This window comes from Delphinapterus leucas, chromosome 20, assembly GCF_059928025.1.
Source record: "Delphinapterus leucas isolate spDelLeu-1000000601 "Yukka" chromosome 20, BTC_Dleu_Yukka2, whole genome shotgun sequence".
Lineage (NCBI taxonomy): Eukaryota > Metazoa > Chordata > Mammalia > Artiodactyla > Monodontidae > Delphinapterus > Delphinapterus leucas.
This window is the reverse complement of record NC_143148.1, coordinates 9918773-9945083: the sequence shown is the minus strand read 5'-3', so window position 1 is coordinate 9945083 and position 26311 is coordinate 9918773. Positions and strand designations below refer to the sequence as shown.

Sequence of the window (26311 nt, the reverse complement as noted above, 5' to 3'; positions counted from 1 at the left end):
GTCCTCAGTCTAGGGGAGGGAAAATGGGAGGGAGGAGGCACCAGCTCAGGATTTGTCCTGCCAGCCTCCCAGAAACCTTCACACTGGAATCCACCTTCACTGAGAGATGCGCATGCACACCGGGAAGGATGCTGAGTCAGACCAAATATGGACACAGGCGAGATGATTGGCCAGAGGCAACCCGGAAGACTGCCCCGATAATTAAGCAACTTAAATCCTTCCTGTTGGCACGCAACTCACTCCAAGTTCACCCGTGTGTTCTTCCACACGTACTTTGCTTGTATTAAATGCTTTATCTGTTTCACAATCTTGGTCTCTTTGCTGAATTCCTTCTTCAAAGAAGACAAGGACTGAGGTCCCTCTTCTTCCCAGAAGAATCACAACCGTCTGTTGATGGGCACTTGGGTTGCTTCCACTTGTCTTGGCTATTGTAAATAGTGCTGCTATGAACACTGGAGTGCATGTATCTTTCCAAATTAGTGTTTTCGTTTTTTCCAGATATGTGCCTAGGAGTAGAATTGCTGGATCATTTATAGCTCTATTTTTAATTTTTTAAGGAACTTTCATACTGTTTTATTCCCACAACAGTGTAAAAGTGTTCCCTTTTCTCCACATCATCTCCAATACTTGTTATTTATAAATTTTTTAATGATAGCCATTCTGGGGACTTCCCTGTTGGTGCAGTGGTTAAGAACCCGCCTGCCAATGCAGGGGACATGGGTTCGAGCCCTGGTCCAGGAAGATCCCACATGCCTCGGAGCAGCTAAGCCCATGCGCCACAACTACTGAGCCTGCGCTCTAGAGCCCACGAGCCACAACTACTGAGCCCGTGTGCTTACAACTACGGAAGCCCGCGCACCTAGAGCTTGTGCTTTGCAACAAGAGAAGCCACGGCGATGAGGAGCACGTGCACTGCAATGATGAGCAGCCCTTGCTTGCAGCAACTAGAGAAAGCCCGAAACGAAAGAGCAATGCAGCTAAACATAAATAAATAAAATAAATTTATATATAAAAAAATGATAGCCATTCTGACAGGTGATACTTCATTGTGGTTCTGATTTGCATTTCTCTAATAATTACTGATGCTGAGCATCTTTTCATGTGCCTGTTAACCATTTGTATGCCTTCTTTGGAAAAATGTATATTCAAGCCTTCTGCCCATTTTTTGATTGGATTGGGCTTTTTTAAAAAAAATATTGAGTTGTATGAGCCATTTATATATTTTGGATATTAACCCCTTGTCGGTTGCATTGTTTGCAAATACCTTCTCCCATTCCATAGGTTGTCTTTTGGTTTTGTCAGTGTTTTCTTTTGCTGAGCAAAAGCTTTTAAGTTTAATTAGACCCCATTTATTTACTTTTGCCTTTATTTTATTTTTTAAAAATTTCTTTGTTTTATTTATTTATTTATTTTTGGCTGCGTTGGTTCTTCATTGCCGTGCGCGGGCTTTCTCTAGTTGTGGCGAGCGGGGGCTACTCTTCGTTGCGGTGCGTGGGCTTCTCATTGCGGTGGCCTCTCTTGTTGCAGAGCACGGGCTCTAGGAGTGCAGGCTTCAGTAGTTGTGGCATGCAGGCTCAGCAGTTGTGGTTCATGGGCTCTAGAGCACAGGCTCAGTAGTTGTGGCACATGGGCTTAGTTGCTCCACAGCTTGTGGGATCTTCCTGGGCCAGGGATTGAACCCGTGTTCCCTGCATTGGCAGGTGGATTCTTAACCACTGCACCACCAGGGAAGTCCTACTTTTGCTTTTATTTCTTTTGCCTTAGGAGACTGGTCCAAGAAAATGTTGTTATGATTTATGTCAAAGAGTGTATCTTCTAGGAGTTTTATGGTTTCAGGTGTTACACTTAGGTCTTGAAACCATTTTGAATTTATTTTTGTATATGGTGTGAGGAAATGTTCTAATCTGACTGTTCTACATGTGGCTGTCCAGTTTTCCCAGCACCACTTGTTGAAGAGACTGTTTTGCTCTCCATTGTATATTCTTGCCTCCTTTGTCTTCAATTAATTGACCGTAGGTGCGTGGGTCTGCTACCTTCACTTCTGCCTGTGCACTTGAGGAGGAGACACTGAGTCCAAGTTGGGCCATTTGGTGGCGGGCAAGGGAGTATTCTTCTCTAAGCCTTCATTCATCTTCAAAATAAGGACCCTCCCTCCTACAGGATAGTACTGCTGAAAAGACTAAATGAGTTCATGCAAAAACTTTTCACTCAGGGCCAGGCTTAACAAACGGCAGCACGGCCTGTGGAGTCATACAGACCTGGACTCAAATCTTGGCTCTGTCACTTCCTGGATATGCAAGCTGTACCTCAGTTTCCCCATCAGTCAACTGGGGATACCCAACTGGCAGGACTGGGAGAATGGCAATGAAAGACTAAAAGAGAAATTGCTCAATTTAATAAATGTTAGCATCCTCTTCCTGACTCCTGGGCAGAGTTCGATTCCTGGAAATATGTCCTACCAAGTAGTCTGAGCTCTATGCCCTAGGGCTACATAGAATAGTTTTCAGCCTCCTCACTGGTCTCTGTATCTCCAGCCTCATTCCCTTTGATCCATCCTCCATACCACAGAGTATCCCAACTCAGATATCCTCTCCTCCCTGAGCCCCCGGCTCCTGGGCAACCCCGCCCTAGCTTTTTTTTTTTTTTGCGGTACGGGCCTCTCACTGTTGCGGCCTCTCCCTCTGCGGAGCACAGGCTCCGGATGCGCAGGCTCAGCGGCCATGGCTCACGGGCCCAGCCGCTCCGCAGCATGTGGGATCCTCCCGGACTGGAGCACGAACCCGCGTCCCCTGCATCGGCAGGCGGACCCTCAACCACTGCGCCACCAGGGAAGCCCCCCACCCTAGCTCTGACCACTCTGGGCCATCGCTGTGTGGTGACAAGTCTATCCCCCCACCTGGACTATGAGCCCCATGAAGGCAGGATCTGGGCTGAGCTGGTCGCTGTAGTGTCCCCAGCCCTGGATGGGGCAGAGAACAGGTACTCAGTGACAGGGCTGATCTGTGGAAGTCCCCGGGAGGGAGCCGTGGACCCCTGGCGTGGCTCCCTCTCACCTGGCTCTACGCATCACCACACTCAAACATTCGTCATCTGCCTCATTGTGATGTTCACTTTACTGTGGGGTTTGCTTTATGTGGTGGCCTCGGAACAGAACTGGCCATATTTCTGAGGTCTGTGTATATTGTGAAAGTGTCTTCCTGCACGTGGGAATGCATTTGGCTGGAATGTATCTGTTTCCTCAGGAAACTGTGCTCCTAAACAAGGACAAGGGCCGGCGGGGGTTGTGGGGGGAGAGAGGCCAGGCGCCTCGGGAGTTTAAGGACATGAGACAGGACCAAGGGCCTCTCCCCCAATACTGGAAACACGCCTTCGTGCACACAATGGCTGCTTCCTTGTAAAATAAAGGGAACGGGTTCCTAATATGGGCCATCATTCAAATGTGAGCAGTGAGTCACCCTAACTACACTACCTATTACATACCTACTACTTAGGCAGCCCGGGATGATGAAAGGGCCGTGACAGAGGTGCTAAATACTGAACTGCTAAATGCGTTAGCTGTGGGGAGGGGAGTGCTTTTTAAAACATGGGAGGGGGAGAATAAAAGCACTAAAACCTTACCTTCCATAATAAGAAGTCAACAGGTAATAAAAAATGGGGAAACAGGGACTTCCCTGGTGGTCCAGTGGTTAAGACTCCACGCTTCCACTGCAGGGGGCGTGGGTTTGAGCCCTGGTCAGGGAACTAAGATCCTGCATGCCGTGCAGCGTGGCCAAAAAAATAAAATAAAATTTAAAAATGGGGAAACAATCTTTAGAAATATGGTGGTAAATACCAAAAAACAGCTAAAACATTTAAACTGTTTACCTGTGGGGAATAGGAATTGAAGTGGAAAAGGTTCGGTTTTCTTCTTCTTATCATAAATCATAGATATATTTGACTTTAAACTAAGTACTCATACTCCTTTGACAATGTTAGTAATTAATGTAATTTTTAAAACACAAATACATTTAGAAGACTTGTCCAAGCCAAATATTCCACCCAAAAGCCACAGAATAGACATTCTTCTCAAGTGCACATGGAATGTTCTCTGGTATAGATTATAAGTTAGGCCACAAAACAAGCCTTAACAAATTTAAGAAGACTGAAATCATGTCAAGCATCTTTTCCGACCCCACTGATATGAAGCTAGAAATCAATTATAAGAAAACTAGAAAATTCACAAATACGTGGACATTAAACACCATGTATTGCACAACCAATGGGTCAATGAAGAGATCAGAAGAGAAATTTTAAAAAATAGTATGAGATGAATGAAAATGAAATAACAACATACCAAACCTCGTGGGATGCGGCAAAAGCAGTTCTAAGAGGGAAGTTCATCATGATAAACACCTACCTCAAGAAGCAAAAAAAATCTCAAATAAACAATCTAACTTCCAGAAAAAGGACAAATGAAGCCCAAAGTTAGTAGAAGGAAGGAAATAACAAAGATCAGAGTAGAAATAAATCAAATAGAAACTAAAAAGACAATATAAAAGGTCAATGAAACCAAGAGCTGGTTCTTTGAAAATATAAACAAAATTGATAAACCTTTAGCTAGACTCACCAACAACAAAAAAAGAGAGAGGAATCAAATAAAATCAGAAATGAAGGAGGAGGGGCTTCCCTGGTGGCACAGTAGTTAAGAATCCACCTGCCAATGCAGGAGGCAGGGGTTTGAGCCCTGGTCCAGGAAGATCCCACATGCCGCGGAGCAGCTAGGCCCATGCGCCACAACCACTGAGCCTGCGCTCTAGAGCTCATGAGCCACAACTACTGGAGCCTGTGCGCCTAGAGCCCATGCTCTGCAATAAGAGGAGCCAGCGCAATGAGAAGCCGCAACAAAGAGTAGCCCCTGCTCACCACAACTAGAGAAAGCCCGCGCAAAGCAACAAAGACCCAATGCAGCCAAAAATAAATAAATAAATAAATTTATTTTTAAAAAGAGTTAGTGCTGGGATTCAGGGGTTCCAAGGCTGGAGGCCCAGCGACACTCCCTGTACAAGCCTCAGTTTCCTCCTTTATAAAAAGGTTTAATAATAATCCTTACCCATAGGGTGTGTGACATCCATCAAGAAGGTTTCCACACAGGGCATCCATTGTCATTGTTATAATTAGCCCTGGGCTGGGGCTGCTGAATCTCAAAATTGAAAAGCTGTCACCTGGTGTGGTACAGGGGAGCTGACAGAAAATACAGTGGGGTGTGCTCCTCCGGGCCTGGGAGAGGAGGTCACCGTTAGCAATGCCCAGCAGGTCCTCTTTCCTCCTGCGAATGCCAAGACCACAGGATTGGAGACACGCCAGGCCTGGATCCAATCTCCGCATCCTCCGTGAACCCCCTTTTCCCTCACTGCAGAATGACTGGTAAAAACAGCCCCCAAGAAGAAGGGACAGTTCTTCCTACAGTAGATTTCCAATTAATAAATGGAGAAGGAAAGAGGGAAAGAGAAAATCAGCACTGGACAAATACCACAATAATAACTGTTGCAGATAAGATCCACAGATGATGCTAAAATTAGTGGGCATATAAAGCAGAAACTAACACACCATTGTAAAGCAATTATACTCCAATAAAGACGTTAATAAAATAAAATAAAATAAAATCAGTGGGCAGAAGTTTGAGGAGCAACAGCTTATCTGTATAGTCTCAAAATGTCTTCCCCAAGAGATTTATTTCATTTTATGTTTTATTGAGGTATAATTAACATACAGCATTACATTAGTTTCAGGTGTACAACCTAACGATTTGGTATTTGTATACGTTTCAAAATTAGATGAACTGCAAAGGGAAAGATACTAAGTTTATACTGGACAAGCTTAGCAGACACTACCTCGACCACGTGACCAAGGTCAATACGACCACAAATCAGACAGGCTGATATCATGAACCCCCTGATGTGGTGCACGGAGAAGCACACAACGTTGGTTCTGCGGTATGTTTGCCAACAATGTGGAACTTCTTTCCACTCATGAGAAAGCATCAGACAAACTCAGACCAAAGGACAGCCTACAAAATTAACTAACCAGTATTCTTCAAAAGGGTCAAGGTCAGGCTTCCCTGCTGGCGCAGTGGTTAGGAGTCCGCGGGCCAATGCACGGGACACGGGTTCAAGCCCTGGTCTGGGAAGATCCCACATGCTGCGGAGCAATTAAGCCCATGCGCCACACCTACTGAAGCCCGCGTGGCTAGAGCCAGCGCTCTGCAGCAAGAGAAGCCCGCGCACCGCAACAAAGAGTAGTCCCCACTCACCGCAGCTAAAGAAAGCCCGCGCGCAGCAATGAAGTCCCAACGCAGCCAAAAAGAAATAAAGAAATAAAGAAATTTATTTTAAAAAAAAAAGGGTCAAGGTCATGAAAGACAAAGACAGACCGAGAAACTATCATAGGTTAAAGGGGACTACAGAGACATGACAACTAATTCAGGATACAGGATGAGATCCTGGGACAGAATAGGGACTTTGGTGGAAGAACTGGTGAAATGCGAATGACGTGCGTGGTTATGTTACCAGCACTGCACTCATGTCCATTCCCTGGGTTTGCTCCCTGTACTGTGTTTACATAAGATGCTATCATGGAAGGAAGCTGAGGGAAAGGTCTACAGAAGCTCTGTACCATTTTTACCACTTTTCTGTAAATCTACACTGAGCTCAAAGTAAAAAGGTAAAAAAAGAAATAGCCTCCAGGTGGCAAGACTGGGAGGAAACGGACCCTCGCGAACATTCGTGGCTGCCAGTGGAAATCTTCTGCACACCCCTGAGTCAGCAATTCTGCTTCTGGGGATGGATGAGAGATTTCAGTCACGCAGGTGTGAAAGGCGTGCCTGCCACGTTAGTCCTGCAGCATCGTTTGTGACAACAATAAAAACGCCAGGAAAGACCCTACAGGACTATCTACGGTCTCATAAATTACAAGTTTTTCACGTGCTGATAGATAATTCTCTCCAGGATAAGATGTAACATGGTCAGTGAAAAGCTGTGAGGACCAGCACAGTGTATACTGCTTGCTGTATTCGTGGGAAAAAAAAGGGCGGGGGGGCGGGGCGCGCTGCATACCGCAGCTGCTTGGAAATGCGTCGCTGTTTTTTGTTTTTTCTGGAAAATACTCAAGATAACAGTGGTTGCCTCTGTGGAGGAGAACAGGGTGCCTGGGGAACAGAAGTAGAGGGAGAATTTCTCCTACATACTCTTGTGAACCTGAAACCATGTGAACTTAAAAACAAAACCAAAAATGAGACAGATAATTAAAAATTTTTTTCCAAAAAATTCAACAAATAATCCTGGACCCAGGATCTGTGGTCAAACCTGTTTAGATGAAATACTCTGCTCTTCCCTCAAGCCCCACTAAGATGGCATTCAGGTAGGAGGAAGCCAGAAGCCACAAGAACAGAGGGAAGAGGGAGGGGTGGCCTGGAGGGGAGCAAGCCAGGGCAGGCCCAGAGGCCGGAAGCAGATGGCTGAGAGGCAACTGACAGAGCCAGCAGGAAGGAGACCTAGGCACCCATGGGTGGGTGTGTCTGGGGGGGGGACAGGGTGCAGGCAGCTGAACTAGGACAGACCAGGATGGCATGCACCAGTCCCTCCGAGAGCGGGGATAAGCTGAGGATATCCAGAACTCCTCCCCAACCTGACAGGGAGCTGCAGAGGGTGAACCAGGGGGACTCCAAGAACAGCCCAGGGGGCGGGCGCCATGCGGGAAACACGCCTGACCCTCTTGCCCGGGGCTGGTGGCCGATGCACAGAGGTCAAGAGTCAACCCCAGCGGCCCTAGGTGGAGTTGGTGACAGTGAGGTCACACCTTCCACTGAGGTACAGAAAGGGGCTCTGCTCAGCTGTGACCTCGGTAATCCAGGGAGATGGGAAAGATCTAGGCCAAGGACATCCCCGTGGCTCCCAGGCCCCCTCTCCTCTCTTCAGGAACACAGAGACCCCTCCTCTCTCTCCCTCTAAAGCCCTGGTGAAGTGGGTATCTGCCCAGCAGCCACTTCTCTTTTTCTGGAAACCTCCCCTGACTCTCCTTTGAGGAGGGCCCTCCCCTCAATGTTCCCTCATGTTGTTCAGGTAAAACCGATCCTACCCTCATGTTTACATGCTGGAATTTAGCCCTGGGATTTTTCCTGGAATTTCAGGAACGAGGCCCTCTCCTTCTTCTGGTGTTGCTTAGTGAGTGGGCTGTGAACCTGGAGCTACTGAGGCCATCTGATCCCCAAAGGGAGAGACTACCTGAGAAAGAAAGACAGCACAGAGAAACACAGGGCCCAGGGATCGGACTGTGCCTTCCAGGAATTGTCTGAGTTCCTGAATCTAGCTGAGGCTGAAGCTATATACTTCCGGAGCTTTTATGCATCTGACCATTAGCTTAGAATTCTGTCACTTGTAAAGAGTTGAGGGAGGAGTTCAGAGTGAGGTCATCACCCCTTCTTGACAAATATTGAGAGACAGGAGTTTCAAGGAGCACTGAGGGAGAAATTCCTAGAAGAAGTGTGTACCCATGAATGTGTATATACAACAGGACGCCAACATCACAGAAAAGAGGCTAGATAGGTCTCCTGCACTGAACAGGTGTTACTTTTATAAGCAGAAATCAACTTTCTTTGAAAAATAATACAGCAAATTAATTCCTCGCTGTCCTTGATTTTTTTTTTTAAAGATAATATATTTAATCAAACCTTAATTTTTATTATTTATTTATTTTTTGCGGTACGCAGGCCTCTCACTGTTGTGGCCTCTCCCGTTGCGGAGCACAGGCTCCAGACGCGCAGGCTCATCGGCCGTGGCTCACGGGCCCAGCCGCTCCGCGGCATGTGGGATCTTCCCGGACCAGGGCACGAACCCGTGTCCCCTGCATCGGCAGGCGGACTCTCAACCACTGCGCCACCAGGGAAGCCCTGTTCTTGATTTCTTTTGTCATCATGACATATTGTCCCTGCTGCCTTCAGAATCAAGTCCAAATGTATTAACATGGCCCTGTGTGGTCTGTCCTTGGATGGCCATCCAGTCTCTCTTCTTGCCACTTTCAGCCCCACCGTCTACATTTCAGCGCCACCAGCCTCTTCTGATTCCCCTCGTTCACACCTTGACCCTTGCACATGCTGTTGCCTGTGCCTCTGTCTTTCCACTTTGGCTCACTTCTCCTTGAGCTCTGCTATATCCCCTTCTCCCAAAAGCCCTCCCCAAACCCACAGACTGGCTAAGCTCCCCTCCAGGCTTTCCCAGCCCAGCACTGACCCACTGACCTCTCTGGATCGTCTGGAGAAGGGCCTGTCTCCCCTCTGAATTGTGAGACCCATGAGGGCAGGGCTGTGTCCCCACCGCTGCTCAGCACAGGACCCAGCACAGAGAAGATTCTGGGGAGTCCTGGATGCATGCATGAGATAGGGATGAATAAAACAAGGCAGGGACAGGGTTTGTTTCAGCCCTGTGTCCCCAGCACTCAAGCACAGGTATAGAGAAGATACTCATAGGAGATATGTTGAAAGAATGAGACCAAAAGTGAAAAGTCTGAGGTATAAAAACGTATCAGCTTGGTGATAAAAAGACGCTTTATTCAATCAGTGCTGTTGGGACAACTGGACAACTAGGAAAGAAAATAAGATGGATCCGGAGTGGGTTGAGGTATCGGTGGGAGAGTCGGGTGGCGGAAGAAGCTGTTATGGGGACTAGAGCTGTGGATTAAGCCTGAACAAGATGACAACTTCCCAGGACTTCCCTGGTGGTCCAGTGGTTAAGACTCCACGCTCCCAAGGCAGGGCACACGGGTTCGATCCTTGGTCAGGGAACTAAGAGCCCGTATGCTTTGTGGTATGGCCAAATAAAATAAAATTAAAAAAAAAAAAAGAATATTTAAAAGATGACAACTTCCCAAAAGCACTGAGATTTCGTGGCAGAGCCCATGGGGAAAAAGCCAGTGGGAAGCCTAGCCGGCGCTGGCAAAGTCCTGGGCAAGAAGCTGGAGGAAAGGGGCTTTGACAAGGCCCATGTGGTTCTTGGCTAGTTTCTGGTGCTAAAGAAAGATGAAGACCTCTTCCGGGAATGGCTGAAGGACACACGCGGCGCCAACGCCACGCAGTCCCGGGACTGCTTCAGGTGCCTGGGGGAGTGGTGCGACGCCTTCCTGTGATGCTCTCTGGGGAGCCCTGATCCCGAGCCCCAGCACTGAGTCTCCAGAGTTTGCAGCCAAGTGAGGACTCCTCCCCCATCCTCTCCAAGGGAAAACACTGCTGTGGTGGTGCAGACCTCCCGTGTACTCCAGGGTCTTTTGGGAGATCTCTCCCCTCATCATTTCAACTTCTTTGGAATTCTCAGCCTTGCATGCATCTCCCTTCTCCTTTCCCTGCCAAGTTTTGAGTCAGCTCTTTTTGGTAGAACGGTTACTGCCCTTGTAAAGTTGTTTTTTGTTGTTTTTTTTTTTTCGGTATGCGGGCCTCTCACTGCTGTGGCCTCTCCTGTTGTGGAGCACAGACTCCGGACGCACAGGCTCAGCGGCCATGGCTCACGGGCCCAGCCACTCCGCAGCATGTGGGATCTTCCCGGACCAAGACACGAACACGTGTCCCCTGCATCGGCAGGCGGACTCTCGGCGGACTCTCAACCACTGCGCCACCAGGGAAGCCCTGCTGGTTGTTTTTATACCTGGGGCAATGCATCACCAAGAAGGGAGAGGCGATTTGCCTTTCTTTTCATACTTCTCCCATAATTTCTTTTCTTGGGAGCAGAACCATCGGAAAGGGAGGGAAGGAAGGAAGGAAAGAAAGGAGGACGGAGGGAGGGAGGGAGGAAACCCAGCAGATTCCTCAGGCAAGTCAGTTGAAGCTAGAGCTCTGGAAAGGATTCCCTTAAAACTCTCCTTGCAGGAGTGCGGGGAGTTGGGGTGGATTCACGTACAACAGCATGAAGGCTGCCTGCCAAGTGCCACATAGACTGGAATACTGAAGGCAGCATTCTTTGGGAGAGCATAACCCAGAAATAACCTAAACGTCCACCAACAGGGGCCTGGTACGATCACACTAAGTACCAAGTGCTATGGAAAAGAATGTGGGATGAATTTTCAAGGTTCTGTAGTTAAAGAGGAAAAAGCCAGAGCACAAAACGAGGTGAGCAGTGCACAACCTTTTATGTGAGTTAACATATGCATACAGCACACCTGATTATACACAGAACACCTCTGGAGGGCATCTGGGGAGCGGCCTGTGGTGGTTTCCTTTCTAACCTCTGACCTACTCTTCCCATCACCCTCTGCCCCAGCCACACAGGCCTCCTCACTGTTCCTGGAACCCAGCAGGCATGCTCTAGCCTCAGGGCCTTTGCACTTACTGTACCTTATGCCTGAAACACTACTCTCCAAACATCCATACTTCCTCATTTTACTCTGTAATCACCTCCTCAGAGAAGGCTTCCTAAATCCACTCTAATAGAGCAAATACCTTCTCCCATTACACCTAATCCTTCTTCTTTCCTGCTTCATTTTTCCCTTAGTACCACCTAACATGTAATATATTTACTTTCTTTTTTCTTTTCTTAAATAAATTTATTTATTTATTTTGGGCTGTGTTGGGTCTTCGTTGCTGTGCGTGGACTTTCTCTAGTTGCAGTGAGCAGGGGCTACTCTTCGTTGCAGTGCGCGGGCTTCTCATTGCAGTGGCTTCTCTTGTTGCGGAGCATGGGCTCTAGGCGTGCGAGCTTCAGTAGATGTGGCACGTGGGCTCAGGAGTTGTGGCACGTGGGTTCTAGAGCACAGGCTCAGCAGTTGTGGCGCATGGGCTTAGCTGCTCCGAGGCATGTGGGATCTTCCTGGACCAGGGCTCGAACCCGTGTCCCCTGCATTGGCAGGCGGATTCTTAACCACTGCACCACCAGGGAAGTCCATTTACTTTCTTATTTACTATCTGTCTCTTATCAGGAGAACTCAACTCTAAAGGGCAGCAGAGACATGGGTCTCTTTTTAAACAGCTGTATCCCCAGTGCTTGGCAAGTAGTAGGCATTTGATAAATCTTTCTTAATGAACAAAGAAAAGAAGGAAGACAGGCAGGCTGATAGGGATAAGAAGGTATGTACTTTTCATCATATTTCCTTTTGTACCACCTGAATTTTTCTACCACACGCATTATTACTGACCACGATGGAACTAAATTGGAAATCATAACAGTGAGAAATCTAAAAAGGCCCCAATATTTGGAAACTAAACAACTCACTTCTAAATAACCCAGGGGTCAAAGAAGATATCACAAGAGAAACTAAAAAATATACAGAACTGAATGACAATAAAGACATAATGTGGGACTTCCCTGGTGGCGCAGTGGTAAGAATCTGCCTGCCAATGCAGGAGACATGGGTTCGAGCCCTGGTCCGGGAAGATCCCACATGCCGCGGAGCAACTAAGCCCATGCGCCACAACTACTGAGCCCGCGTGCCACAACTACTGAAGCCCGTGTGCCTAGAGCCCATGCTCCGCAACGAGAAGCCACTGCCATGAGAAGCCCGCGCACTACAACAAAGAGTAGACCCGCTCACAACAACTAGAGAAAGCCCGCACACAGCAACGAAGGCCCAACACAGCTAAAAATAAATAAATAAATAATTTTTTTAAAAAGACACAATGTGTCAAATTTTATGGAACATAACTAAAGTAGTGCTTAGAGGGAAATTTATATTTAAGTGCTTATATTAAGAAAAGAAGAAAGATTGAAAAAGCAATAATCTAAGATTCTATCTAACTAAAAAAAGAGCAAGTTAAACACAAATAGAAAAAAATAATAAGGATAAGAGTGGAAATCAACGAAATAGGAAACAGAAAAATAAAAGGAAAATAACACAGCTAAAAGGTGATTCTTTGAAACATACTTTGATAAACCACTAGCAGGATTAGTATTCAAGAATAAAGAAAAAAGCAAACATAAATTATCACTATCAGGAATGACAGAGGAGACATCACTAGAGATGCTACAAATATTACAAGGATACCAAAGGAACATGATGCACAACTTTATCCCAATAAATTCAACAACTTATATGAAGTGACATGTATCTTGAAAAACATAATTTATGGAAATTGACACAAGAAGGAACAGAAAATCTGAAGAGTCCTATAACTACTACAGAAATTGTATCAGTTATTAAAAATCTTCCCTTAAAAAAAACTACAAGCCAAGCTGGACATTTACATCAAATATTTAAGGAAGAAATAATTCCAATTTTACACAAAATCTTATAGAAAATAGAAAATGAGGGAACATTCTCCCAATTGTTTTGTGAGGTCAGCCAAACCGTGATATTAAAACCTGAGAAAAACATTACGAGAAAAAAAATTACAGACTATATCACTCATGACTACAGATACAAAAATGTTTTGGAAAATATTAGCAAATCAAAGTCAGCATATATTAAAAGGATACTACACCATGACCAAGTGGGGTTTATACAAGAATATAAGATTGGTTTAATATTCTTTAAGAAAAAAATCGATCATTTTAACTCATGATAGTAGTAGAATTATGGTAGCCAACCTCCAAGATAGCCCCCAACAATCCCTGTCTCCTGGTACTTACACCTCTGTATAGTCCCTTCCCACAGTGTACCAGGGTTGGTCTGTATGATCAACACAATGTGATCAGAAGTGGTAGTATGTCAATTCCAAAATTACATTATAAAGACACTGCTTCTTCAGTCTCGGTCACTTTCACTTTTGGATTACTCTCTTTGAGGGAAGCCAGCTGCTAGGTCACGGGTAGCCCTAAGGAGAGGTCCATGTGGAAAGCAACTGAGTCAACAGCCAGTGAAGAACTGAGATCTTCTACCAACAACTAGGTGAGTGAGTCACCTTGGAAGCAGATCCTCCAGCGCCAGGTGAGCCTTCATTCTGACAGACTCTGAGCCAAAGCCACTCACTTGGCCACTCCTAAATGCCTAATTCTCAGGAACTGTGTGAGGTAACAAATGTTTATTTATTATCACACGAAAAAGTACTCAGCATTACCATTCCCCAGGAAAAAAGCAAATGAGTTGCCATTTTACACCAACTGTAATAGCTAAAATTAACCGTGAAAACATTAAATATTGGCAAGGATGCAGAGTAACTGGAGCCACTTTGTAAAATTCGTTGGTAGTTTCTTGTAAGATTAAACACACCTTTACCATATAACTCAGAAATTTTACTCTGACGTACTGAACCAAGAGAAATAAAAGCATACGTCTACACAAAGGCTTGTACAAGAATGTTCACAGCAGTTTTACTCGTAATAACCAAAAAAACTGGAAACCCAAATGATTAAGAGAATGGATAAACAAAGTGTAGGATATTCATATATGTATTGGAATAAAAGAAAAGAATATGCAATAAAAGAAATGAACCACTGATACATGCAGCAACAAGGAAATATCTCAAAAGCATCTTGTGAACAAAAGCTAGACATAAGGTTCATACTGCATGATTCCATTTGTACGAAGTTTAACAACAGGTAAAACTAATCTATAGTGAGAGAAGTCATACAGGATGACAGAACGGGAAAGGAAGGAACTTCTCCCAGGGTGATGGAAATGTTTTATATCTTGAGTGTTGGTTATACGGGCATATGCGTTTGTTAATACTCATTAAACTACAGATCTTTATTAAACTTTAGTATTATACTGTAGAGATACGGTACTTCAATAAATAATACGCAAAAAATCAAATATTAACAACTCAGTGTAAGAGGAGGAGCTTGGGAGCCAGTAGGCTTGATTTCTTGTTCAGTGTTGCCTCAGGAAACTTCCTGGTCTCTGGGCTATTTCCCCACTCATACAACCAGGACGATCATATAATCTCCCTAATAAGGTGGTTCATATATTTTGTTGAGATCACAGAAAGCATAATAAATAAAAACTATTGTCATCAGTTACGAAATTACTATTCAGAGTAAACACAGCTTCGAGCCAGTCCCTGTGCTGGCTGCCCTTTCCTGGATGGGTTCCAGCCAGTTGAAAGCTGGCCCCAACAGTGCTCCAGGTGTTAACAGACTTGCGCTGCTACAAGCAGGGCGGGAGCCTCCTCTGGTGAACCTGGTCCCATCCTCCATGACTGCCCAGAGACAGCAGTGATGTGCAGCCCACCAGTCACCAGAGGAAACATGATTGGTTCCGTCTCTCAGTGCGGGAATCCCATCTCCCGCACTCTGGGTCCAAAGGATTTCGCAGGGGTTAACCCAGTCCTTCAGACTGACCAATCAGAGCACTGCATTCCCGGCCCATAGTGACTGGCTCGGGGATGGGGATGTGACCCAAGCTGGACCACTGAGATTCACCCTGGGAAGAAGGACCTCTCTGTGCCCTGGAGTCACTACACAGGTAACTAATACTTTCAAATGTGAGCTCCATGAGAGGAGCGTCTTTTGTGTTGTTAGTCATACCTCCTAGGATAGTTCCTCGCAGACAGCAGGCACTAAATTAAGATTTGTTGAATGAGTCAATTATACAGCCGCTTAATGGACTGAAGCAAGTCCTTGTCCCAGAAAATAATCCCACTTCTACTCCCTGCCCATATCTGGAGACTCTGTACAACTTAACTTAGTACAGAAGGCATCTGTGGGGATTTAAGAGGCACAAGGGTATAGATGATCTTATCTGCAAAGTGGAAATAGAGACACAGATGTAGAGAACAAACGTATGGATACCAAGGGGGAACGGGGGGTGGGATGAATTGGGAGATGGGAATTGACACATATACACTATTGATATTATGTATAAAATAGACAACTCATGAGAACCTACTGTATAGCACAGGGAACTCTACTCAATGCTCTGCGGTGACCTAAATGGGAAGGAAATCCAAAAAAGAGGGGATATATGTATACGTATAGCTGATTCACTTTGCTGTAGAGTAGAAACAAACACAACATTGTAAAGCGACTATACTCCAATAAATAAATAAATAAATAAATAAACATCCAGTATAAAAAAAAAAAAAAGAGGCACAAGGGAAGCAGCTAACGAGGCTAAGAGCTTAGTGCGCTCTAGAGTCGGGCGTTCCTGGATTCAAGTTCTGGCCCTGCTACTTACATGCTGTGTGAGCTTGGGGAAGCTTCTCAACCTCTCCGCACCCCCACTTCCTCTTTTTCAAAATGGGGATCATAAACCCTGGCTGGCAGGGATGTTGGTGCATTCAAGGCTTGTACATGAATTAACTATCTAGTGGGAGATTCAGCATGGCTGCCTGCAGAGACTGGGGATGGGGTTGAGCACGGGGAGTGCAAAGTAAAACCAGACGATCTGGTCCTAGCTCTACCACTCAGCACCTGTGTGCCCTCAGGCAGGTTACCTAACAGCTCTGCTCAGTTTCTTCATCTGTTTAAGTATGTTAGGGATGGCAATCTACCTCACAGGGTGTGGGGAGAATAAATTAATATACAGAAAGACTACAACAACCTTAGTGCTCATTACTATTCATACTACTTTATATCATTCTGTACTGTCTTATTAACTCCATCCTCTCCTGCCATTAGTCTAGAAGCTGTATTCATTCACCACCCTGCCCTCCCATATAGCAAGGGATGGTATGTAACTAAATTCTGGCCAATTAGCAGTGAGGGGAGTCCCCTGGGGGCTTCTGGGAGAATATTTTTCTCCTTGAAGAGCTTTCTCTCATTTCCCTAGAACCCCTGTCCCACATATAAATGCGTGCGCGGCGCGCGCGCACACACACACACACACTTTCTCCCTTTGGACACTGCAGTATAAAGGTACGATGCCTGGAGCTCCAGTAGCCTCTTTGAGGCCTTGAGGGGAGTTACTGCCTGAGCACCAAGATGGTAGAGACAGAAAGAGTCCTCAGGTCCCTAATAACATCACCAAGCCACCAAACAACCACAAAGCCACCTTCCTCCACCAACAATAAACATCCCTTAGACTTAAGATTTGGGTAAGATTTATTGGCTGGGTTTTCGATCAATCACAGATGAGCACAAACTGATTTGTGTCTTGTTCTTTCGTTCACAAGAAGCATATATTACTTTTGTAAATTTAGTAAGTCCCCCCAAAACACTTCAGAGGAAAAAACCCCTAAAACCCCAAAATAAAATTAAAATTTGATTCAGTTTTAAAAAGAAAAGAGATAAAAATGGCAACACACGCAGCACAGAATTCAGCACACACTAGGCCTTCAGTAGAAGGTAGCTGCTGTGGCTGTGTGCTCATCAAAGGCAGGACCGAGGTGGGTCTGGAAGCCGGAAGATCACTGAGGAAAGAGGGGGGAGTGGGGGGCTCTGAAGAAATCACCAGCTATGTGGAGGCTTAGGGGTCTGAGGTGGGGTCAGCTGGAGCCAGGACAGCAGGAACAAAGGAGGAACCAAAAATTAGAAACAAGGGGTAAGACCCTAGTTAGAGACAGAAGCACATCCTGGGAGGCCGAGAACATTGGGGTAGACCAAGGAGTCTCAAGGACAGGTGAACAAAGAAGGGTGAACAAGGTGTTTCTCTGGAGCATAGGAAGAAAATATCAACTTCCGGTTATGTTTGGTTTGAAGAAAGAGAAGGGAAAGAAGAAGAGGAGAAAGGAAGGAGAGGGTGAAAATAAGAAGAAATTAAGCTTTACTAGGCATACAGAGACACACCCAGATGGACTACAGAGAAGCCCTCCAGTGCCCCTCAGCCGCAGGTGCCAGCATCCTCAGGCGCTGGACCTAAAGGCTAAAGGACTGACACGGGCGCCCTCTCCTGTCCATTCAGCGCATTGCAGCCTGGGCAAATTGATTCCCGGGGACATTCTCAGGTTGCAAATCAAGTCCTCACACCAGGGCTTCTTAAAGAGTCCTGCTCAGAAACCAGGGACGGAAGATTTAACAAGGCCAGCACGAGAAAATTCCAACAAACTCCTCTGCATATGAAGGGTGGGAATGAAAGCTGAGCAGGGGGATTAAATTCAGCTGACGGCACACTTCTCTCATTTGGTCTGTACCTCAGTTAGGACTTTGCCAGCTGTGACAGCCAGCCATGCACAAAGAATGTCAAAACGACTCTCAAAGATGGTTACAGGGCTTCCCTGGTGGCGCAGTGGTTGAGAGTCCGCCTGCAGATGCAGGGGACACGGGTTCGTGCCCCGGTCCAGGAGGATCCCACGTGCTGCGGAGCGGCTGGGCCCGCGAGCCATGGCCGCTGAGCCTGCGCGTCCAGAGCCTGTGCTCTGCAACGGGAGAGGCCACAGCAGTGAAAAGTCCGCGTACCACAAAAGAAAAAAAAAAAAAAAGAAAAGATGGTTACACTGAGAGTTTCCAAATGCATTAACAATGCCTGTATAAGAAAATATTTTTAGTGAGAGCAAAAACATTTGGAGGGCTATGAATATATAAAATAAAAATTTTATTATTAAAATATTAATTTCAAAAAATAAAAAATTTCATCCCTTCCAATTTTTTAATGTTTTTAAATGCACATAATATATTCACAGTAATATATGTCAGTACTATTCATGACTCCTAAATAACTATGTATACACATTCATATCACACACACACACACACACACACACACACACACACATTCATACTAGGGGAGAACTGTCAGAACGTTTCCTTAATAGGAGAGCATAATAAAACTGTTTGGAGGTCACCAACAGCAGCCCGCTGTCATGTAACATAACTGATGTGGTGCTCTGGAGATTATAAATAGACTCCAGGGAAGTGGTTTTCAAGCGCTCATGCACACGCGGATCCTGTCTGGAAAATACTGAAAATAAAAATGGGGACTTCCCTGGTGGTCCAGTGGTTAAGAATCCGCCTTCCAATGCAGGGGACACGGGCTCTATTCCTGGTCAGGGAACTAAGATCCCACAGGCCGCGGTACAACTAAGCCCATGCACTCTGGGGCCCACACACCACAACTAGAGAGAAGCCCGTGCACCCCAATGAAGAGCCCGTGTGCCACAACTAAGACCCAACACAGCCGAATAAATTAAAAAAAAAAAAAAAAAGTCCCTGACTTCCCTGGCGGTCCCGTTGTTAAGACTCCATGCTCCCAACGCAGGGGGCATGGGTTTGATCCCTGGATGGGGAAGATCCTTCATGTTGAGTGGCACAGCCAAAAGAATAAAAAATAGATAAAAAAATAAAGTGTCCAGCCCTTCCTTCCCCAGGTGGACCAATCAGGACCTGGGCAGCTGAGGGGAGCACACCACAAAGCTCACATTTTTCCCTTCAGGGCATCTACCTTTCAGCTCACCAATCCTCTTAGCAGCTATATTTAGTCTGGTGTTTCTTTAGTTCTGTCGAGCTCTGAACTTCAGTTGTATCTGTCACTTCTCGAAGTTCTATTTAGCTCTTTTTGCAACTTCCTGGTGATTTTTGATTGTACTCAATCTGTCCTATTTTATCCTTTTCATATATAAACAGGGCTATTTTATATCCGTATCTGATCATTCCCACATCCACAATGTTTGCGGGTCTTTTTTGTTTGTCTGTTTGTTTGTTTGTTTGTTTGCGGGTCTTGACCTGCCATATTTTGTGTCTGCTGACTCTCGATCATGGTGCCTGCTTCTCTGTACGGCACATAATTTTTTTTTATCATGAGCTCATATGTGCCGGAACTCTACCTGAAGGAATTCTCCAAGGCCCAGGCAGAGGGTGGGGCTCCTCCAGGGAGGGTTTATGTTTGTCCTGGCCAGGTACTTAGGGGCACACAGATCCGGGTTCATTCTCAGCCTACTGTTTCCAGGACCTTCCAAAGAGTATAATTGAAGCCTCAAACCCACATGAGGGACAGACAATTCTCAGGGGAAAACTTTTTCAATCTCTACCTAGATGTAAGGCTGTGTGCCTTTGCAGGATGGGATTTTTTTTTAGTTCACACTTCCCCTGAGGGGTACCTTCCCCCAGGACCTGGCTGTTCACAAGGTGGTCCTCTGTCCCTAAGGCCATGTGAATCTGTCAATGTCCCCAGAGCACCAGGAGGCTTCAGCGCTCCCTCCCCTCCTTGGCTCTTTGCTCTGGCTTTCTCCTTGCTCTGGGAGGAGTCCCTTTTCTTCACTGCAGGTACAACCATGCATTTCAAAGGATGCTTTAAATATTTTAGGAAGCATTAGGTCATAGGAGGCTCTCTACTCAGCCACATTGCCCTCTCTCTGTTTGCCTTTCTCACTTTTCTTTACTCCAATCCCAGCTTCTGACCAGACAAACATAATAATTGCCCCGCGCTAGTTAGAAATGTTCATGGGAGAGCCCAGACCCTTCTGCTTGTTACCAAGCCTGTGAGGTCTCACTGAGGAAGAGGGACCAACGCCACCTAAAGGCCTGAAGTACTGACTGCTTGGCTGCAACAGGCCACCAGAGAAGGAATGCACTGGAAAGCTTAGTATTAAGATGACGATGATGATCAAAATAATAATGGTGCCTGATATCTCTACACATTCAACAAACAATTATGCAGCACTTAAGAGCCAGGCACTGTCTAATGCTTTATGGATATATTAACTCATGGAATATGAGTTATAATGATATAATTTACAGATACCATTTAACCAGAGAAGTTAAATAACTTGCCCCGGAAGGGACTTCCCTGGTGGCGCAGTGGTTGAGAATCCTCCTGCCAATGCACGCGACACGGCTTCGAGCCCTGGTCCAGGAAGATCCCACATGCCGCGGAGCAACTAAGCCTGTGCGCCACAACTACTGCAACTACTGAGCCTGCGCTCTGGAGCCCACGTGCCTAGAGCCTGTGCTCCGCAACAACAGAAGCCACCGCAGTGAGAAGCCCGCACACCACAACTAAGAGTAGCCCCAGCTCGCCACAACTAGAGAAAGCCCGCACACAGCAACAAAGACCCAATGCAGCCAAAAATAAATTAATTAATTAAAAAAAAAAAACTGCCCTGGGGCCACATAGAAAATGGCAGAACTGGGATTAACATGTAGGCAGCTCAGCTCCAGAGGCCGGGTTCTCGACCACTCCGCCCCACTAAGTTACTAAGTTCACTTTAAGTCACTGAACTTAGAACGTGCCAGGCCTGCGCTGAGGATACTCACGCACGCAACAGACCCTCCCAACAGACCTATGAGGTGAGCGCTATACCATGCAGAGGAGGAAACCGAGGTAGAGAAAGGCGGGGTGACTTGCGCGGGACGCACAGCAAATGGCAAAGCGGAAAGCTGAGTGCAGGAAGCCTTTATCTGGAAGCAGGGTTTTCAGCCTCTGGACAGTAATGCCCACATATGCTAAGAACAGATTATCACAGCCAGCACTAAAGACCAGATGCACATGCTCTGGGTCAGGCCTTGATATCCACTGGCTCTTGGATCCCCACAAGAATACTGGGAGGTGAGTTCTATCATCACCCTCATTTGATGAACATGGATTTGGAGTCTCAGAGAGGTCGAGCTGCTTGCCCAAAGTCACACAGCTCATTAGTGGCTCCAAGATGCCAAGCCAAGAGTATCTACTCTGTGGCAAACTGCCTTTGGTGACTGTCTGCATCACGCCCTGTGCGGTCCCCTCTCACACTCACTCTGGTCTGTGCCAGAGCTGCTTGGACTGATAGCGTGTTCTGGAAGTGATGCTGTGTGGATCCAGGCCCTGCCCTTAAAAGGCCTGCAGCTTCTGCTTCTTCCCTCATGGAAATCTAGCTCCTGGAGGCCCTGAGTGACCATGAGAGGCGAGACCACGTGGAGAACAGAGGTCCTGAGACAACACTGAGACGGAGAGAAGGAACTGGCCATTCCAAGATCCCAGTAGAGCCTCCTTGATGACTCCAGGCCCAGCCACCCTCTGACTGAAACCCCGAGAGACTACCTAGCAAGACTGGCCGGGGCCCAGCTAGCCCAGTCAAGCCACGAAACTGAGAGAAAAATGGTCACTGTGTAAAGTCCTTAAACTGTAGGTCAGATTGCTTTGTAGCAAAACTGAAACCAACTCCAAAGCCAAAACTTGTAAGAATGACCACAGAGCTAAACTCTTCTGAAAAAATTATCCCAGCAGCCTGAATGAATCGTGTGGCATATTAGTTTCCTATTGCTTCTGTAATCAATGACCACAAATGCAGTGGTTTAAAACAACACACAGTTATTCTCTACAGTCCCAGAGGTCAGGAGTCCAAAACGGTTCTCACTAGCCTAAACTCTAGGTGTCAGCAGGCGAGAGTTCCTTCCTGGAGGCTCTAGGGGAGAATTTGTTCCCTTGCCTTTTCCAGCTTCTAGAGGCCACCTGCATTCCTGAGCTCACGGTCCCTCCTCTATCTTCAAGGCCAGCAGGGTAGCAGCTTCAAATCGGTCCCTTTCCTGTCTCCCTCTTTCACCTATAAGGACCCTTGTGATTACACTGGACCCACCTGCATGATCCAGGCTACTCTCCCAATCACCAAATACCTGAGTCAATCACATCTGTAACGTCCCCTTTGTTGTGTAAGGCAACACATTCAACAGGTTCCTGGGATTAAGATGTGGGCATCTTTGGGGGGCCGTTATTCTGCCTACCAGAGTAGCAAACTGGAAAAATGACCAGTGTTCTCCAAAGGAATAAGCGGAAACCAACTGGAATTTTCCCACTGCCCAGAGACCTCCCACAGTTCCCCTGGCAGCATCAGCAATGCACTTTGCATGAGTGGCCCCAACCTTCCTGGCATCACCAACCTCTTTTCTTTTCTCTCCCCCAGAAATCTTTGTTGAAAAAGATCTTTGTCTCCCCGACACAGTGCATCATCGATGATTTATGCTTCTTGCATTTACTGTTCTTTCCCAGGCAGAAACACCTACCCCTCCGGCCCCTATTGTGAGGAGACCGACAGCTAGGTCTACCCTACTGTGTCAAAAGAACCTTAGCCAGGGACTTCCCTGGTGGCACAGTGGTTAAGAATCCACCTGCCAATGCAGGAGACATGGGTTCGAGCCCTGGTCCAGGAAGATCCCACATGCTGCGGAGGAACACAACTACTGAGCCTGCGCTCTAGAGCCCATGAGCCGCAGCTACTGATCCCACACGCCACAACTACTGAAGCCTGTGTGCCTAGAGCCCATGCTCCTCAACAGGAGAAGCCACCACAATGAGAGGCCTGCCCACTGCAACGAAGAGTAGCCCCCGCTCGCCGCAACTAGAGAAAGCCCGCGCACAGCAACAAAGACCCAACGCAGCCAAAAATAAAATAAAAAATTTTAAATAAATAAATTAATTAAAAATAAAAAGTGTGAATATGAGAAGTCAGGGCATACCAACGTCGAAAAGCATCTCCAACCAAACCTGTCCCCCACTGAGCCCCTGGTACTTTCCGTCCAGCCTGCCCCTCTTCCAGTCGGCCTGTCACACCCAATCCACAGGAAATCCTGCCGCCACTACCTTTCAAACAAATCTACTGCTTAATCATTACTAAGGGGAAAAGGAAAGGTTCTTTTAGCAGTCACCACCTTAACCAAGGGATCCAAGGTACCGCCACAAATGACGGAACAAACAGACATCAGGAGCCCCCTGAGGTGATGTCCTTAGGTGTTCTGTGGTGTTCCTGCCAAATATGCTCAACGTGAATCAAATCAGAGGAAGCAATCAGAAAACCCCAGATTGCGGGGCACTATGGGACGACTGGCTTGGACCCTTTCCAATGTCAATGTCACAAAAAACAAGAAAGGACAAGGATACTGTTATAGAGGAGGGCCAGCAAACTTTTTCTGCTACGGGCTACAGAGCAAATATTTTAGATTTGTGGGCCATGGAAATCCGACTCTGCATCCACAGACAATGTACAACGAATGGGCAGGGCTGTGTCCCAATAAAACTTTATTTACAAAGACAGGCAGTGAGCCAGATTGCCCAGCCTGCTGTAGATTAAAGGACACTAAAGAGGCATGATTATCAAATGCAGTGCATGATCCTTGAGCTGACCCTAGGTTAAAAATAATAAACAGCTAAAAGGACATTTGGGGGACCAGAATATGAGCTATATATTAGATATGAGCTGTATATTAAACAATATTGTCATCAATATTATTGTTATCAATGTTAAATTTCTCAGGTATGACACTGGTTCTGTGTCATATAGAATGCCTTTGTTCTTAGAGGATACAGACTGAAGTATTTAGGAGTTTAGAAGCATGTCCAAAACTTATTTTCAAATTGTTCAGAAAAGAAAAGATTGTGTATATACATTCATACACGCATACATATATGGTGTTGAAGACAAAGCAGATCTGCTGAAGACTAATAAGAGATGAACTAGGTGTTGAAGGGCATATACCTGATGACCATACCATTCTTTCTTTCAACTTTTCTCAGGGTTTGAAACTTTTTTTTTTTTTTTTTGCAGTACTCGGGCCTCTCACTGCTGTGGCCTCTCCCGTTGCGGAGCACAGGCTCCGGACACGCAGGCTCAGTGGCCATGGCACACGGGCCCAGCCGCTCCGCGGCATGTGGGATCTTCCCGGATCGGGGCACGAACCCGTGTCCCCTGCATCGGCAGGCGGACTCTCAACCACTGCGCCACCAGGGAGGCCCCAGGGTTTGAAATTTTAAAAAGAAGTAGTTGGGGAAAAAATTATCTCTGGGATCTGACCCCTCCTCCTCACTCACCTCCCACCTGGACTACTGTAGTCATGTCTTCCCTGCATCCACGCTCACCCTATGATTGCTAAAAGGATGCTATTAAAATCGAACTCAGATCCCATCCGTCCTCTGCTCAGACCCTCCAGTGAGTCCCATCCACTCAGAGTAAAGCCAAAGCGTTTGTGGTGGCCCACAGGCCCTGCACGATCTGCCCCCTTCCCACCACCTTCTCGGCCCTCAGTCTCCACTCAGTCTCACTGTTCAGCCACACTGGCTTCCTCGATGCTCATCAAACAGGCCAGGCGCACAGTCACCTCAGGGTCTTCACACCTGTGGAAACTTCGGGCTAGAAAGCTCCTCCCCCAGATGCCCGCACTGCGTGCTCCCTCCTCTCCTCATATTTTCAGTGAGGTCTCCCTGGTAATCCTATCTAAACTTCACAACCGTCCCCCAAATACTCCTCCTCCTGCATCCCTGACGTTTTCTCCAGAGCAATTAGTGCTATCCAATATCTAACTTTACATTTTAACTGTTTTCTTTGTTGTCTGGCTTCCCCCCACGCCGAGAACGCAAGGTCCCCTGAAGACAAAATCTTCTACTTTTTCTTCTCAGCTGTATCCATAACATCTACACAACAGCCGTGCACTGACCTATCACTTTACATCCATTACTCCTCACAACAACTTGATGAGGTTAAGTATTATTTATAGCATAAATGCACATGTAGCATATACACAAAATAGGAATAATAACGATGTCTACCTCATAATAATTGGTGGGGACTTAATGCTGTGAAGTTCTCAGCAGACTGCCTGGCACAAAGTGAGGGCCCATTAAATGCCACTATTATATAATACTCACTGTACAGAGGAGGAAACTGAAGCTCAGAGGGGTTAGTGACCTGCCCAAAATCACCTGGCTGAGAAGGGGACGGGGTGCGTGTGTGTGTGTGTGTGTGTGTGTGTGCCAGATTGGAACCCATGTCAGTCTGACTCAAGCAACCACTTTCTAAACCACAACGCTGAGACACATCACCGTGCTTGGGAGAAAGACAGAGGCAGGAAACAGGAACCAGCTCTGGGAATCCCGAACGCAGGATTTGAGTCAGCCTCTGGCACTAACTCCACGTGTGACCTCAGCAATTCCCCTCTGCTCTCAGGCTTCAGTTTTCTCTTCTATAAACTGGGGGAAGTCATTTCCCCTCCCTGACATGGGGACAAAAAAGAGTGTGAGGCTCAAATGAGAGAGCTTATATGGAAGCACTTCAGAAACTGTAATCCAACACTTCTCCGTTCTAAGATCTGCAGCTCTGGCAGAGGACCGACCAAACACCAAAAGACCAAAAATTCCAAGCCCTGGAAAGCAAATTTTAAGCATCCAAACTTGTAAGGAAAAAAAGTGTGCTCCCTGTAACCACTTGGCCTTTGCGCATGCTCCTCCCTCGCCCTCAACATCATCCCTGTCCCCGTGTTGTCTGGTGAGACTCTCCTCACCCTTCAGTTCCCAGCCCAGAGGTCTCCTCTGCCAGGAAGCCCTCCCTGAACCCCATGTCAGGTCAGGTGTCCAGTGGGATCCCCCATGCAAGCTCTGCCCACTCTGGGTCGTCACCTTGAAGGATGGGTCTGTCCCCACCTGACTGTGAGTTCCTTGGGGGCAGAGACTGGGGCTAGCTTGATTCCTGCTGTTTCACCATCACTGCCCAGCACAAGGCCAGGTACAAAGCAGACGCTCAGTAAACACTAACTAAATGAAGTAACAGATGGATTACTGGTGGTTCCCTGACCCAGCAAATTACGTT

The 26311-nt window shown here is 46.6% G+C and overlaps 1 protein-coding gene and 1 pseudogene across 1 annotated transcript in view; one reads left to right on the top strand and one right to left on the bottom strand.

Moving 5' to 3' along the window:
- OPA3 (outer mitochondrial membrane lipid metabolism regulator OPA3) overlaps positions 1 to 26311 on the bottom strand; it is a 45688-nt gene that overhangs the window by 18234 nt on the left and 1143 nt on the right. The window lies entirely within an intron of this gene.
- Positions 9886 to 10362, top strand: LOC111180733 (barrier-to-autointegration factor pseudogene; annotated as a pseudogene).